This window comes from Mustela lutreola, chromosome 13 (assembly GCF_030435805.1).
Source record: "Mustela lutreola isolate mMusLut2 chromosome 13, mMusLut2.pri, whole genome shotgun sequence".
NCBI classification, from domain to species: domain Eukaryota; kingdom Metazoa; phylum Chordata; class Mammalia; order Carnivora; family Mustelidae; genus Mustela; species Mustela lutreola.
In genome coordinates, this window is record NC_081302.1 from 73861533 (window position 1) to 73876315 (window position 14783).

Consider the following 14783-nt stretch of genomic DNA (forward strand, 5'->3'; position numbering starts at 1 on the left):
CAGAGTCACTGAGGCCAAAATAGGTTCTTGTTTTATGGCACTGGGAGGGGGGTGGGCTGGGGATGGAGGGGGGAGCTGTGTATTCCCTGTCTTTACATGTAGCTCTCGGAGCAGATGACTAAGGAAAGTGTTGGGTGGTAGGTATGTTAGGATATCTATTAACAACACAGCTCACAAATACTTTTCAAATGTCATTAGACATTTTTCCTCTAAGCATGATTGAACTTTAGGGGTGCACTGTGGGATTCTGTTACACAAGTGGGCAGTTCATTAACGTGTCTTTTATTTTTCTGCATTTTGATGCTTTGACATGTGGGGCCTTGCTGGCCCTAGAGAGACTGATCACCACTCCCAGGGCTAATCAAGTCCTAGAGCTAGGGAACCAGCCCAGGAACATGCATCTCAAGTGCAAACCAGCTAATGAGAACCCACACCTTCTCACCTTCTGTTATTGGGGCCCTACACTCTGGGCCACAATCCACCTATACCAATCACCCCAGAGCCAAGTATCAGACAACTAGGGACAGCTGTATGCCCCCAAGCTTGTCGAAATTACTCAAACTAACCAATCCTAAACCTGCTTCCTGTGCCTTACCTGTTCCTTCCAATGGAAACTACCATGAAAACCCTTGCCCTCCAGTTCTCTCCCCTCCTCCCTCTGTCTCCTGATCAACCCTGGTGCTTCCCTGTGTGGCCCTGCTTGGTATGGCACGCCCTCTCTTCCTAAAAACTGGGTCTAATCAATTTTCTTTCAAGGGTAGTCATCTCCATTGGCCTTACTGTGCCCCAAGTTTCCTGTGAAGACGCTATGTTCAAGACAGGCAGTAACATTTGCACTTGGCCTCTGAGTGAGAGGAGAGAATCCAGTGTTGTGTTCAAGTCTCCTGCTTCTCTACAGGTGCAACAGAGAGCTTTGCTCACCTTGCATTTAGATACCACAGAGATCCAGATGTTATATGCAGCTATCCACCTGGCAGCTCCTGGGTGTTCCAGAGGTAGCTCTCCCCGCACTGTACCAAACAGAGCCCTAAGGCTCCCTGGAAATATGCGCACGCACGCACGTGCACACACACATACGCGCGCGCTTACAGTCTATTCCTGTCTTCATATGTGGCATCTGCATTCATGAAGTCGCTTAAGCCAGAAAATGGGTTGTCATCCTTGACCTTTCTTCTTCTTCCATTCCAGTCTAACCCCCAGTGTCACCGATTCTACCACCAAGATATCTCCCCATCGTATCGGTGTTCTTGCTCTCTACCACCCTACTCTGAGCCACTATCATTTCTAGCCTGGACAATTCCAATAATCTCTACTTCTATTTCTCCATATAATAGCCCCAAACACTTTTTTAACCAATGTATCATACACCCAGAATTCCTTCCTTTAAAGCATTCATGTGTACTTAGGATAGAACACATAATCCTTCCTGTATAAGATCTGAGGCTGACCGTACTTCCAATCAATTCTCTCTGCTTTACCTTTGCTCACAACGCTCCATCCACTCTATCTTTCCTTTCCCACCTGGAAAGCCCTGCTCCCCATTCCTGATCTAGGTGGTAGATGTTACTGGCCCTCACCAAGATCTCTGGTTCTCTCTCTTTCCAGGCTCATGTCTCTTTGAAATCAGGCACGGCCATGAGATTTGCCTTGGCAGTGAAATACCAGTGACACACGGGACTTCTGAAGCATTCAGAACTGGAGAGCCTTTCTGCCTGCTCTGTTTCCAGCCCCAGTGCCCTTGGAAGACAAGTTAACATGGCGGGGGGCGGGGGGCGGGGGGCTCTAAGATCAAAGCCTCCTAGACCCACTGAGCCACATGTGGAGGGCAGCTGCCCCAAAGAGTTACGGAGACCCTCAGCCAAGTGAATGTTAAGCCACAAAGATCTGGGGTTGGGTCGTTGTTACCTATTTTGACTATCACAGCCTGGCTGGGAAATTTTCATCCTCTCATTAGGAAGACTTCCCTGACTCTGCCTTAAAGAATCACACACACACACACATAAACACACACACACACACACACACACACACACACACCCCTCAATTCAGTACCCCCTGTTGTTCTCCCATAGCCTTCTTTACTCTTCCTTTATAGATGGCCCTTACCAAAATTATTTAATTTGTATTTAGCTGCTCCTTATTTGCCTTGCTTACCACGTGTCTAAACTCCACCTGAGTTGGAGCCTCATATGATTTGATTATCAGGGAACCTCCGCGGGGCCTATGCACAGAGCCTGCACGTAGTAGGCACTCAAGCAACAGTTCCTGAATGAGTGGATGACGTAATGAATTAACGAATGAGCGAGAGAAACTTCTGCGGAAAGAACTGCAGCTTATGGCAGGCACCGCAGCTGGTACCCACCCCCTCTTCCACTGAACCCACGTCCCCCGCCCCCTCTTCCTCTTCCGCCTCCCCTGCTACTCCTGCCCCTTCCTCTGCCTGTACCGCCTCGGGCTCCTTTCTTTTCTCCTTCTTCCCTTTCTTGCCTTTTCTCCACTTCCGTAGCTGCCTAGAATGGTGATAGAGACCAGAGGGCAGGATTGCTTTGTCATCTTCGCTAACCAGATGGCAGATTTTGATCTCAAGATGAGTGAAAAGAAAGAGTTAGAAGTCTGTTCTGTTTGCCTTGGGGGTCTGAAGGAGAGTCTCCAATCCCCATTTCCTCTGCATTCTGCATGTGCATGCCCACCGGTCAGCCACCTGCCCCCGCCCCCGGCCCCCGCCCGTCTCCCTCCGGAGAGTGACACCAGCTGGAAACTTGACAGTATCCCAGGCTCCTGCCTCTCCCCTCCACGCCACGCCAAATGGGTCACCCAGTCCTGCACACTCTATCCCCGAAGCACAGATCCTGTCCATCCCCTTCCACACCCCATTCTGCCAGCGTATGACTACTCTCCCACCTGAACTCATCACATCCCCTCCTAACGGGCCTCCCATCTTAGCCTTGGATCTGGTCCATCTGGGTATACGTCCGCTGAGATCCGCGCCTCCTCCATCCCTAAGATAAGATGCACGCGGCACAGCCCCGTCTGCGGGGTCCTTCAGTCTGAGCCCAGCTGACCTCTTCATCTCTGTCTCTTGCCTTTTGCCCCCCACGCCCCACATTCCGACCGTGCCGGACCCTGGCGATTGTCAAAACCGGGTGGAGCCCATCCTGCTAAGAAGTTTTTTCTTATCTTACGTTAAGACATTCCCCTTCAGGGAAGAACTGCCTACACTTAGCAAAATAAGTAGATAAACTACTTTGGAATAGTAGATTAGGCTCTAAGACGTCGTTAAAAGGAAGTAAACAAGAGATAGCCAGACCACACTACATGCAAAATGAACAGGCATTTTTCCTTTCTTTCTTTTGTGTGTGTGTATGTAAGATGTATTGTACATCTAGAAGAGTGACCAAGTCATATATGTTCAGTTTAAAAAATGATTAAAAAGCAATTCCCCATGTAACCATCACCCAAGTCAAGACAGAACATGAGCAGAATGTCAAAAGCCCTCCCCTCGGGGGCCCCTCCTGGTCACAGCATCCCAGGAGCAGGAGTCTGGGGCAGGATGAAACCAGAGGGGAGGACCCTCGAGCAGGCAGATGTCACGTGGAAGGCCAGAGGCCAGTGGTGAAAATGGCCGAGAGAACTCTTAAGCACAGAAAGCTTATTTGTGTTTCCATAATCTGATGTGTGTTGTTGCCATGTAGGCATTTTTGGCCTCATTTCAGGAGAATTTTTTGTGTATTTGGTTCTCTACCAAGAAATCCGAGGGGATGGGTCTGTCCCATGCTTGAGCTGTTCTGGGTCAGAGGTCCAGGACCATCTGCACAATGCAGGAAGGAAAAGGAAAATTCAGAAGAAACTGGGAGCTGGAACTGGGGGAGATCCAGAGCCCCGACACGAGGCATGGCCATCCTTGGTGTTCTTCTCCGCGCTCACATCCTAATCTCAACTTCCCGTGCTCTCTTTGTAGGGGCTGTGTAGCCTGCTGTTTGCCCTGTGCATGTGTGATACATGCATGCCGCATGCATCTTGGCTGTTGGAACCTAGCTGTTGGGATGTTGTCACAGGGACCCAAGTGCCAAGCATGTTGGGAGCCCCTACATCCACCTGGGACCATTTGAGGGACTGCACGCAAGGGTCAAACCTCAAGGACCTACAAGAAGAAGATGAGACACCCCTGTACAGAAATACCAAGAGCATCCCCCACTCCAGTTCTGTTGATTATGGCTCTCTCTGCTTATTCTGGGATACAGGTTGTTATGGAGATGGGAGAGAACTAAACTGCAATGAATCTGGGGAAGATATCACAATGTAGAGACATGCATTGGCTGTCCACACTTTTACGAAAGTTGACTCTTCTCCCTCGGGTTGGAGGTATTGTACTGGCTACTACTAGCTGCTCTAGTTACACAGATTGCAGGCGATTCTGCAAGGTGGGTCAGTTTTATCCTTCCCTACACTGTCCCAGGAACTGTGGGAGAACGGGGCTAGCAAGGGAAGGGGTGGGGAGAGAATCTCCGGCCCATTAGGCTTCTGTGACAGGGGGATGAAGAGCTACAGCTCAGAAGAGTCATGTACTTCCTCGCCGTGAGCCCAAACCAAGAAGGAAAAGTGAGATAAACATGAAGCCGTGTCTTGGCAGTGAGAAGCAAGAAACATCTGCCCTCAGGATGCTGACACTTCCTTAAGGGCTAAAAGGCAGATACTGGTGAATGTCCAACCTGCAGAACCTCAGTGATGCCCACATGGGTTTGCAAGGTTGAAAGGGGAGTCGTGCACCCCACCGAGGGTTCTGGCCCTTGGGCGGAGTCTGCCTGCTCTGGTTGTCCATGGCTTCATTCGCAAGGTTGTCTAGGAGGACTTGCGTCTGCAGAGGTGCCTTGGGAGTCAATCTAGGGGCTGGAAACTCAGGAAAACCTCCCACTTTCAATGGGCACCTCCCACCCCTCCCCCAGCCCCCATGCCCCTGGGGGCAGGGCACTTTCCCAGAACAGTATAGGGACCCTGGAGGGAAGGACTCTGTTTCCTGCAACAGGTCTGCTTGGAAATGATGAACACCACCTCAAAAAATGTGAGCCTTTGCATCCCAGATGCTCGAACCACGGTCACAGCGAGATGTTAAATGCTAGATTCTGCTAACATTTGAAAGGAAGCAAGAAAATGGAAAAGGACACAAATGTCTAATACTTTGTACTTTTGATTTTTTTTTTTTCCTTTCAGTTTTTCTAAGAGCTTTTTGCCACTTCAAAGCCAACTTTTTCATTGAGTTCATCCCTGTGCTTTGTGAGGGTCTTGGGGTTTGGTGCCATGGAAGAAACAGTGGGGCCGCGGACATGGGTGTGCCCTCAAAAAGCCCAAAGTCCAATGGGACACATAAAATGGGGCTGTGATTATCACAGATAGAAAGTGATAAATAGATAAAATGGTATGAAGCTTAGACGAAAGAAAGTTTTATAGATAGGATTCCCATATAAAAATCAAGATGCCCAGTTAAATTTGCATTTCATATAAACAATGTGGTTTTTTTAAGCATAATATTGCTTAGGACATACTTAAGCTGAAAAATATGCGTTGTTCAGCATTGTTTATCTGAAAATCAAATTTAACTGTGCGTCTTGGGGTTTTATGTGCTAAACCTGTCTCCCCTATTTATGGAAGGCTTCATGGTGTAAATAATATTTCATCTAAGTTTTCAAACATGGCCAAGATGGGGACATGTGGCAAGCCAAGCCTGCCACATCCAGGATGCCTTCTGACCCACGGCAGAGACTTCCTTCAACACCCTTGAAAAGGGAAACGCTGCGGGTTTATAAGAGGACAGGAAATTTTATTTCTGCTGCCTGTCACCACGGCCCTAAGTTGCCGGGAGGGGCGGGTCAGTGCAGCAGTCCAGAAGGGCTGGGTCTTGCTGAGGGTAGCAAACAACCCCCAGCGTCAGCCTCTCATGTCCTCACTCCAGGACCCAGACTGATGGAGGGGGGGTAGCAGGAGGGGGAGGCCCTATCTAGGACACTGCCAGTTGCCATGGCAAAAGAAAAGAATGGTGCAAAGCAAAGCATAGGCTTTTAAAAACTTACACTCAGAAGTGACACACTCACTTCCATGCAAATGCCCAAGCTCCTCAAGATAAGAAAGCACCACCCCACCACATGCCTGGGAGAAGAGGAAAACACAGACGTCTAGGAACCACCCTAAAGACCCCCTCAGTCAGCATGCTGACTACCTGGCTTCAACCTGCCAGCTCCCCATGCCCCCAACCCCAATGCCAGGAGCACTCCCCCACACCCCATCTAGTTCCTGGCTGTCTCATTCTTTTTTTTTTTTTTTTTTTTAAGATTTTATTTATTTATTTGACAGACAGAGATCACAAGTATGCAGAGAGGCAGGCAGGGGGTGGGGGGAAGTAGGTTCCCTGCTGAGCAGAAAGCCCGATGCGGGGCTGGATCCCAGGACATGGGGATCATGACCGGAGCCAAAGGCAGAAGCTTTAACCCACTGAGCCACCCAGGCACCCTCGGGCTATCCCATTCTGACATGATGAGCAAGTAGCTTTACTCCTGGTGTGCCCATCCTCTCCCTCCTGATGGTAGCCTGGAGATGACCAGGAAACCGGGTAACACTGAGCCCCCTTGCAGCTAGGAAGAGCCCAGTGCCTACCCACGGAGCGGCACCATGCTCCTGGGGCAAAGGAGCTCGCTCCAAGGCGATTCGCCAAAGAACCTAGAGGGGGACCCTGGAGATTTGCATTCATGTTTAGAGCCTTCAGTTCCCCAGGGTGGTTGTGGCAGCTCAGGTTCGCTTCTGCCCGGGGCCAACGTGGTGACCCTCCCAAGGGGCCAGAGCATCGTTGGGTGGACCAGACTGACCCAGAGAGTCTCTGGCACCAAAGAGCAGCCTGCATTTAAAAATCAACATAGAAAGGAAATGAAAAACACTTGCCCAGGGCCACCCAGACCCAGAAACGGTTTATGAGGCAGTTTCCGGAAGAGGCATGACTAATGTTGTTATTGCTGAAAGTGCCCTGGCTGCATGCCAGGAGCGCCGTCCCCACCTCCGCCTCTGCAGTCAGGTGCGGCCCGGACAAAGGGGCCTTCTGTGTGCTGCAGGGACAAGGATGCCTGAGGAGCCGGACAATGGTGTGCAGGAGCCTGGGGGAGGCGGCAGGGGTGGGGCTGGGCAGCAGGAGAGGCAGAACGGTCGCCCTCACCCTCACCCTCTGTCACCCATTCCTTGGGCTGCCAGGGTTCATTCGCACCTGAAAAGAAGAGAAGGAGAGCAGGAGCCACAGGAAACTAAAGATCCAGGGCAAGGACCGTGGCGTGATAGCCGTGTCTGTCTGCCCTTTGAGCCTGGTGTGTGACCAGACATGCCTGGCACAGCCCCCCAGTCAGGAAACAGTGGCCCTCTATTGGCCACTGGCCCCACATGAGGCCCTGAGTTACCCTTTGTGATGACATCACATTGGTTAATTTCGCCCTCACAGCAAACCCTACCAACAGGAATTTATTGGCCCCAGGTTACAGAGAATGAAACTGAGGTTCAGAGAGGTTAATGACTGGTCTGAGGTCACACAGCTGCGGCTGAGATTCAGATCCAAGTCTTCCCCACAGGAAAGCCTGTCTCACGGCCGCAAGCCACACCCACTAATGCCTTAAGGAATGTCACTTCCCTTCCCCAGAGCAGGGCCAGGTGAGAAAACAAGTGAGTCTCACTGGCATCTGGGGAGAAATTGAAAAGAACACCAAAAAACCTAGTAATTGGGATAAACAATATTTTAATGCAGTATTTTATTTATTTTAATTTTTTTTTTTATTTGTGAGAGAGCGTGCATGCATGACCAGGGAGGGGGGAAAGGCACAGAGAGAGAGAGAAGCAAACTCTCTGCTGAGCAGTAGTAGCGCCCATGACCCCAAGATCATGACCTGAGCTGAAGGCAGACGCTTAACCAACTAAGCCACCTAGGCTCCCCTTTAATGCAATATGTTTTAAAAAAAAAAAAAAATCAAAATTAAGGTGAAATATCTATGTTGCACAAAATACGAAAACTGTGGTGAAAGACAGGATCCAGCCTCCATGTGTGTGGCCTGAGGGTGACTCCTTCCCTCACATCCCCCCTACTGGCCCTGCCCCAAAAGCTGGCTCTCTCGCTGGGGGTATGATGTGAACCGTCGGGTACACATACTCCAAAACATCTTCATTCCAACAGACAGGGATCCCTTCACCCCACCTCGAACGCCCCTGTGATCACAAGACCTGTTGCAAGTTCTCCAGCCTCCTCCACTCCGGTGTGGCCAGCATGGGACAAAACCGGAAATTCTTTGGCATTTTAGTGTCCCCTCTCAATTCTAATGTCCTCCTCTACCTCCTGGCACCAGTCTTGCACATAGCTGGCTCTCAGTGAATACATTCAACCTATGAAGGTTTCAAGGGCACCTGGGTGGCTCAGTTGGTCAAGTGCCTGCCTTTAGCTTGGATCATGATCCTGGAGTCTTGGGATCAAGCCCCATATCAAGCTCCTTGCTCTGTGGGGAGCCAACTTCTCCCTGTGCCTGCTGTTCCCCTTGATTGTGCTCTCCCTCTCTCTCTCTGTCAAATAAACAAATAAAAATCTAAAAAACAAAACAAAACCAAAGAAACCTATGAGGATTTCAGGCAGTGGCGCTCATGGCTTCTCAGCCCCAGTGGCACCTGAGACAGTAAACATGCCACAGTCTGGACCCTGCTGGCCAATTGAACAGGAGCTCCAGGCATGGCCCAGGTATCTCTGGTTTTGTTTTTATTTTTACTTTGAAAGAGAGGGAGTTCGAGCCAGCAGAGGGGCAGAGGGAGAGAGAGAATCTCAAGCAGACTCCGCACTGAGTGCAGAGCCCAACATGGGGCTTGATTCCCACAACCCCAAGACCACGACTTGAGCCAAAATAGAGTCAGATGCTCCACTGACTAAGCCTCCCATGCACGCCCCCCCCCCCCACTCCAGGTATCTGTGTTTTTCAAGGCTCTCATGGTGATTGTCAAGTACACCCATGGTTAAGAGCCAAGGATTAAAGGAGTTACTTATTCCTGGGGCTGGATTTGCATTTTCTTTTCTTTTCTTTTTTTTTTTTTTTTTAAAGATTTTATTTATTTATTTGTCAGAGAGAGAGAGAGAGCAAGAGTGAGCACAGGCAGAGTGGCAGGGAGAGTCAGAGGGAGAAGCAGGCTCCCCACGGACAAGGAGCCCGATGTGGGACTCGATCCCAGGACCCTGGGATCATGACCCGAGCCGAAGGCAGCTGCTTAACCAACTGAGCCACCCAGGCGTCCCTGGATTTGCATTTTCATAGTGGATCCTTAAACGCAAAAAATCCTTGAAGACCCATTTCCCAAATCAGATTATGGGAGCCAGTCTCCAGTGGGTCAGTAGATCCTCCCCAGCATCTCTCAGTCATTACACATAGGCAGATTCTTACTCAAAATAGCACCTGTATCTCTCTTTGGTTTTTTTTTTTTTAAGATTTTATTTATTTATTTGACAGAGAGAGACACAGCGAGAGAGGGAGCACAAGCAGGAGGAGTGAAAGAAGGAGAAGCCAGCTTTCTGCTGAGCAGGAAGCCTGACGCTGGGCTTGACCCCAGGACTCTAGGATCACGACCTGAGCCGAAGGCAGACACCTAACATCTGAGCCACCCAGGGGTCCTGTACCTTTATCTAGAGCCAGGAAAACACTGCAGCAGTGCCCAAACCTTACTCCATCCCATGGGTTTAACTCCTCAGAATGCCCAACAAGGAACAAAGTTACTACTTGCTCATCTTTGTATCTCCAGCACCTAGAAAGATTGATGCTGACACCAAAAAAAAAAAAATGCTGAGTCGACCAATGAAAGATGAATTGTTATTTTTCTCCTTTATTCAGCTGTATGTGTGACCTTGGGCTGCACCTGACTTTTACAATTTGGGGACATGCCAGCTGCTGTCCTCACCCCCAGGCTGCTCAGCACCACAATCCCTGTCCCGGGAAGCTTACCTCTCTGACCGCAGGATGGGCTCCCTCACCCTCTGGTCTTTGGTTGGGGGTGGTCAGTGGGAGCCCCGGCAGGTCAGAGGACAGACAGTAAGGTCAGCCTGCTTAGCCAAAGTGGGTTTGTTATGCTAATTGGTGGGCCATGCTTGGAAAAATCTGGGTTCTTGAAACTTGGGATGTCCTCTAGGATTTCAGCTCTTCAGATCCCCTGAAGACCCCATATGCTTACAGGCATGGTTCCACACCTCTGTAGTGAGAATTGGCACTCCCCCAACTGGGCAGGATGCTGTTCAGGCCTCATACCCAGCCCACTGCAGGAGGCACAAAAAGGGTCCCCCAAAGATGTCCCTGGCCCAATTTCCAGGACCTGTGACTAGGGTTATCTCAAATAGCAAAAGAGACTTTGCAGATGGGATTCAGTTGAGGGCCTTGAGATGGAGAGATTTTCCTGGGTTATCTGGTAATCACGTGGTCTCCTGGGTCCTTCCTGCTGAATGGTTGTTCCCACCTACAGTCCGAGGGAGACAAGACTGTGAAAGAATTGTCTGAGAGATTTATGTCACTTCCTTTAGAGATAGAGGAAGGGGCCACGAGCCAAGGGATGTGAGTGGCCTCTAGACAATAAAAAAGTTAAGAAAAGAGATTCTCCCCTAGAACCTCCAAAAAGATGTGCGGCCCTGCGAGCATCTTGGTATTAGCCCAGTGAGACCTGTATTGAGCTTCTAATTGACAAAACCGTAAGATAATAAATTCGTGTTGCTCTTGGCCACTAAGTATGTGGTAATTAGTTCTGGCAAATAGAAAACCCGCTTACCATTATTCCCAACAATCCACATGGGGACTGACTCAGTCCTTTCAGGGTCTGGACCAAAATACCAGAAACTGGGCAGCTTATAAGCCACAGGAATTTCTCTCTCAAAGTTCTGGAGGCTGGAGGTCCAGGGTCCAGGATGGTCAGGTGAGGGCCCTCTTCTGGGTCATAGGCTTTTTGTTGTGTTCTTTTCTTTTCTTTTTTTTTTTTTTTTTTTTAAGATTTTATTTATTTATTGACAGAGAGTGAGAGAGAGAGAGAACACGAGAGGGAGAAGTGTCAGAGGGAGAAGCAGTCTCCCTGCTGAGCAGAGACCCCAATGCAGGGCTTGATCTTGGACTCCAGGATCATGACCTGAGCCGAAGGCAAACACTTAACCAACTGAGCCACCCAGGCGCCCCTTTTTCTTGTGTTCTGATGGCAGAAGGGGTAAGGATTTCTCTGGAGCCTCTTTTATTCGGGCATTAATCTCATACATAAGGCTTCAGCCTCATGACCCTCCATCTCCCAAAGACTTCACCTCCCAACACCTAGCCTGGGCATTAAGAGTTTATGATATTGTAATTTATTATAAGAAATATACATGTGGTCTTCTTCCACAGTTCCTGACACCTTTGTAATTTCCTGAGTGATAAGAGCAATAAGGGTGTCTTTATTCCCAGCTCCCAAAATAGCTCCAAAGAGATAAAGTTCAAATGCGTGTCTTTGCTATTTGTAACAAGCCCCTTCCTGGGCACCTGAGCTTGTGTGAATGATGTGACTTTTGGAAAGCCCCTAAGGAAGAGGTTTGCGCTAAGAGATTTGAAGGTTAACACTTGAGTTCAATCACCAATGGACAATGGTTTAATCCATCACGTTCATTAAAAACCCAAACAAGGGGCACCTGGGTGGCTCAGTGGGTTAAAGCCTCTGCCTTTGGCTCAGGTCATGATCTCAGTCCTGGGATTGAGCCCCGCATCAGGCTCTCTGCTCCGCAGGGAACCTGATTCTCCGTTTCTCTTTACCTGCCTCTCTGCCTACTTGTGATCTTTCTCTGTCAAATAAATAAATAAATAATCTTTAAAACAAGCATACAAATGGGGCTCAGAAATCTTCTGGGCTGGTGAGCAGGAAGAATGGATCTGCATGGCAGGAGGCTGGATAACTAGAAGGTAGCTTTCACATGGGAGATTTATTTCCTGCTTTCAGGGGGACTGAGGAGGGTGAATGTCCTTTTTGCATAGGCTATTTCTTAAGTAACTTTTATTTTTTATTTTTATTTTTTTGTAGGTTCTTTTTTTTTTTTTTTAAGATTTTATTTATTTATTTGACAGAGAGAGATCACAAGCAGGCAGAGAGGCAGGCAGAGAGAGAGAGGAGGAAGCAGGCTCCTGCTGAGCAGAGAGCCCGATGCGGGGCTTGATTCTAGGACCCTGAGATCATGACCTGAGCAGAAGGCAGCGGCTTAACCCACTGAGCCACCCAGGCGCCCTTAAGTAACTTTTATTTAAGACAGTCAGAATGTTGGGGCACCTGAATGGCTCAGTCAGTTGTGTCTGACTCTTGGTTTTGGCTCAGGTTGTGATTTCAGGGCCTTGGAATTGAGCTCCCATGTTGGGCTCTAAGTGTGGAACCTGCTTAAGATTCTCTCTCTCCCTACCCTTTTGCCCTTCCCCATGCCCCAGCCTTTCTCTCAATAAATAAATAAAATCTTTTAAAAAAATTAAATAATTGATATGCCAAAGGGGGTCATATTTGGGGCAGCCTGCCCTTGGTCGCTACATGATGCATCTGTATTCCTTAATAACCTTTGTAATAGACTGCAAATCTACCAAATAAACTTTTTTCTGAGTTCTGTGATCTATTGATCAATTTGATCAATGAGTGACTCAAATTGATCAAACTCAAGGAGGAAGTTGTGAAAACCTCTGACTTCCAGCTCATTGGTCAGAAGCACAGGACTTGTGATGGGCACAGGCATCTGAGGAAGGGGTAGTTTTTTGGGACTATGCCCACAACCTGAGGGATTAGATGCTAGCTCCAGGGGGCGGTCTCAGAATCAAGTTAAATGTAGGACACCCAGCTGGTGTTGCAGAATTGCTGAATATGTGGTAACTCCCTGGTGTCAGAGGTAAAGTAGCACTATTAAGAACTGAGAGTAGAGGAGGCATGGGAGTGTTTCTCCCTAGCAGATTTCAGGCCACAAATTCGAGTGAGGGGGCACATTCAACCCATAGAAGGGACTTTGTGCTTCCTGTCCCTACAACTCTGGGGTCTGTGGGGTTAGAGATCCTGGACCCCACAGGGAATGCACTCTTGCCAGGGGACTCCACAAGAGTGCTCTTGAAATCCAAGATATGGCTGCAGCCAAGGCACATTGAACCCCTGCAACTACTGACCAATAGGCAAGAAGAAGAATCGCCATCTTGGCAGGGGTAATTAACCATGATCAGCAGGAGGAGATGAAACTGTTTTCATTCAGCAGGGGTGGGCTGGATTATGTAGGGAACTCAGATGAACCCCTGGGGTGTCTGTTGGTACTCCCTTGCCCAACACAACGATGAGGGAACGCAGGCAGCATCCATCCTGGCCTGACGAGGATATGGTCATCAGGGCCTCAGAACCTCAGGAATGAGGGTATGGACCTCTCCACACCCTGTTGGGGTGATAGCTTAGGAAGAGGGGAACCTAAAAAAGAGAGCAAAGAAAGAAGACATTGACAGTGTAGTGTTCCAAGACCCACTGCAATGATAGCAGACGAAGTTCTTCCCACTAACCTCCTTCTCCTAAGTTTCTCCTTGGGAAGAAATGCCCACCAAAACCGTAATTCCCCACACCTGCTTGGAGAAGGAATTCAGCCAGGCACAAGGGGTGGACTGTAGCAGCCGTGTACTGTGCTGTTCTGCTCCAGCTTGGAGAGAGCCTGCCACAGGGAGCGTGGCAGACTGATGACCTGCAGTGGCTGAACCTTTGACTCCTCCAGGGCCTTCACTTCCTCTGGATGCTTTTAGCCAATGACTAAACAATGACTAAACATACCATATACTTGGTCCATGGCTACTCATCGTGGGATCCTTCCAACAGGCATCCTTTGCCTGAGGTCTCCCCAGAAGCCTGGAAAGACCCTCTCAAAGCTGCACAGCAGTTGGAGACCTGCCAGCCAACTTCCTTCCCTGTCCCTCCACGGGTATCAGACCTGCGTCTCTGTCTGCAGGTCTGCCCACTTTCATTCCTTCTCCCTGGTGCTTCACACACATTTCCCCCCAAACCTCTCTTGCACATCTCATCCTGTCCTCATATCAGCTTCTCAGAAAACCTAAATGCAGCCCTGGAAAAGTAAGGAAATGTCTGCCTCACTTCCAAGCCAGAGGTCCACATTGGCCCTGATTCTAAGGCACAGAGATCTAGGGGCCACTGATGGTGGCCCCTCAGAGGCAAGTCTGGAAGAAGGCAGGAAGCCTGCCCAGTAAGATATGGTGGGGTAGGTCTGGGTTCATAAGACAAGGTGACATTTTCTGTGTTGTGCTTCCCTTTCATTTGTCCCAGAACCTTCAGTAGAGCCCTATTTATAACTTCAGCCTAGTCTCTGCTCTACAATGAGGTATTAAAGGAAGGACCTTATCCACATCCAGGAGAACAATGTCCCCTCCCCCACTCTGTGGTCAGGGTAAGATAACAGCTGGGCCATGGAAGAGCGATCCCACAGGGGGCCTCAGCAGCAGGTGGCAGGCCCGTGGCCAGATGAGGAAATGGGGCAGGGGCCCTGAGACCTCCTGTCAAGGCCACCAAGGAAGCCCCGAAAGCTCTCAGAAAGAACTAAGGGAAATGTTGCAAGAGAGGTGCCAATGTCCAGCCAGAAAGCCATCAGGAGCTTGTGATATAATTGAGGTTCAACAGGAACCTATAGAAGTTAAAGGAACCCTAAATCCTCCAAATGGATAATCAAAGATTGACCATATTCATGCTACTTGGCTGGGTTTTTGTTTTGTTTTGGTTTGGTTTGG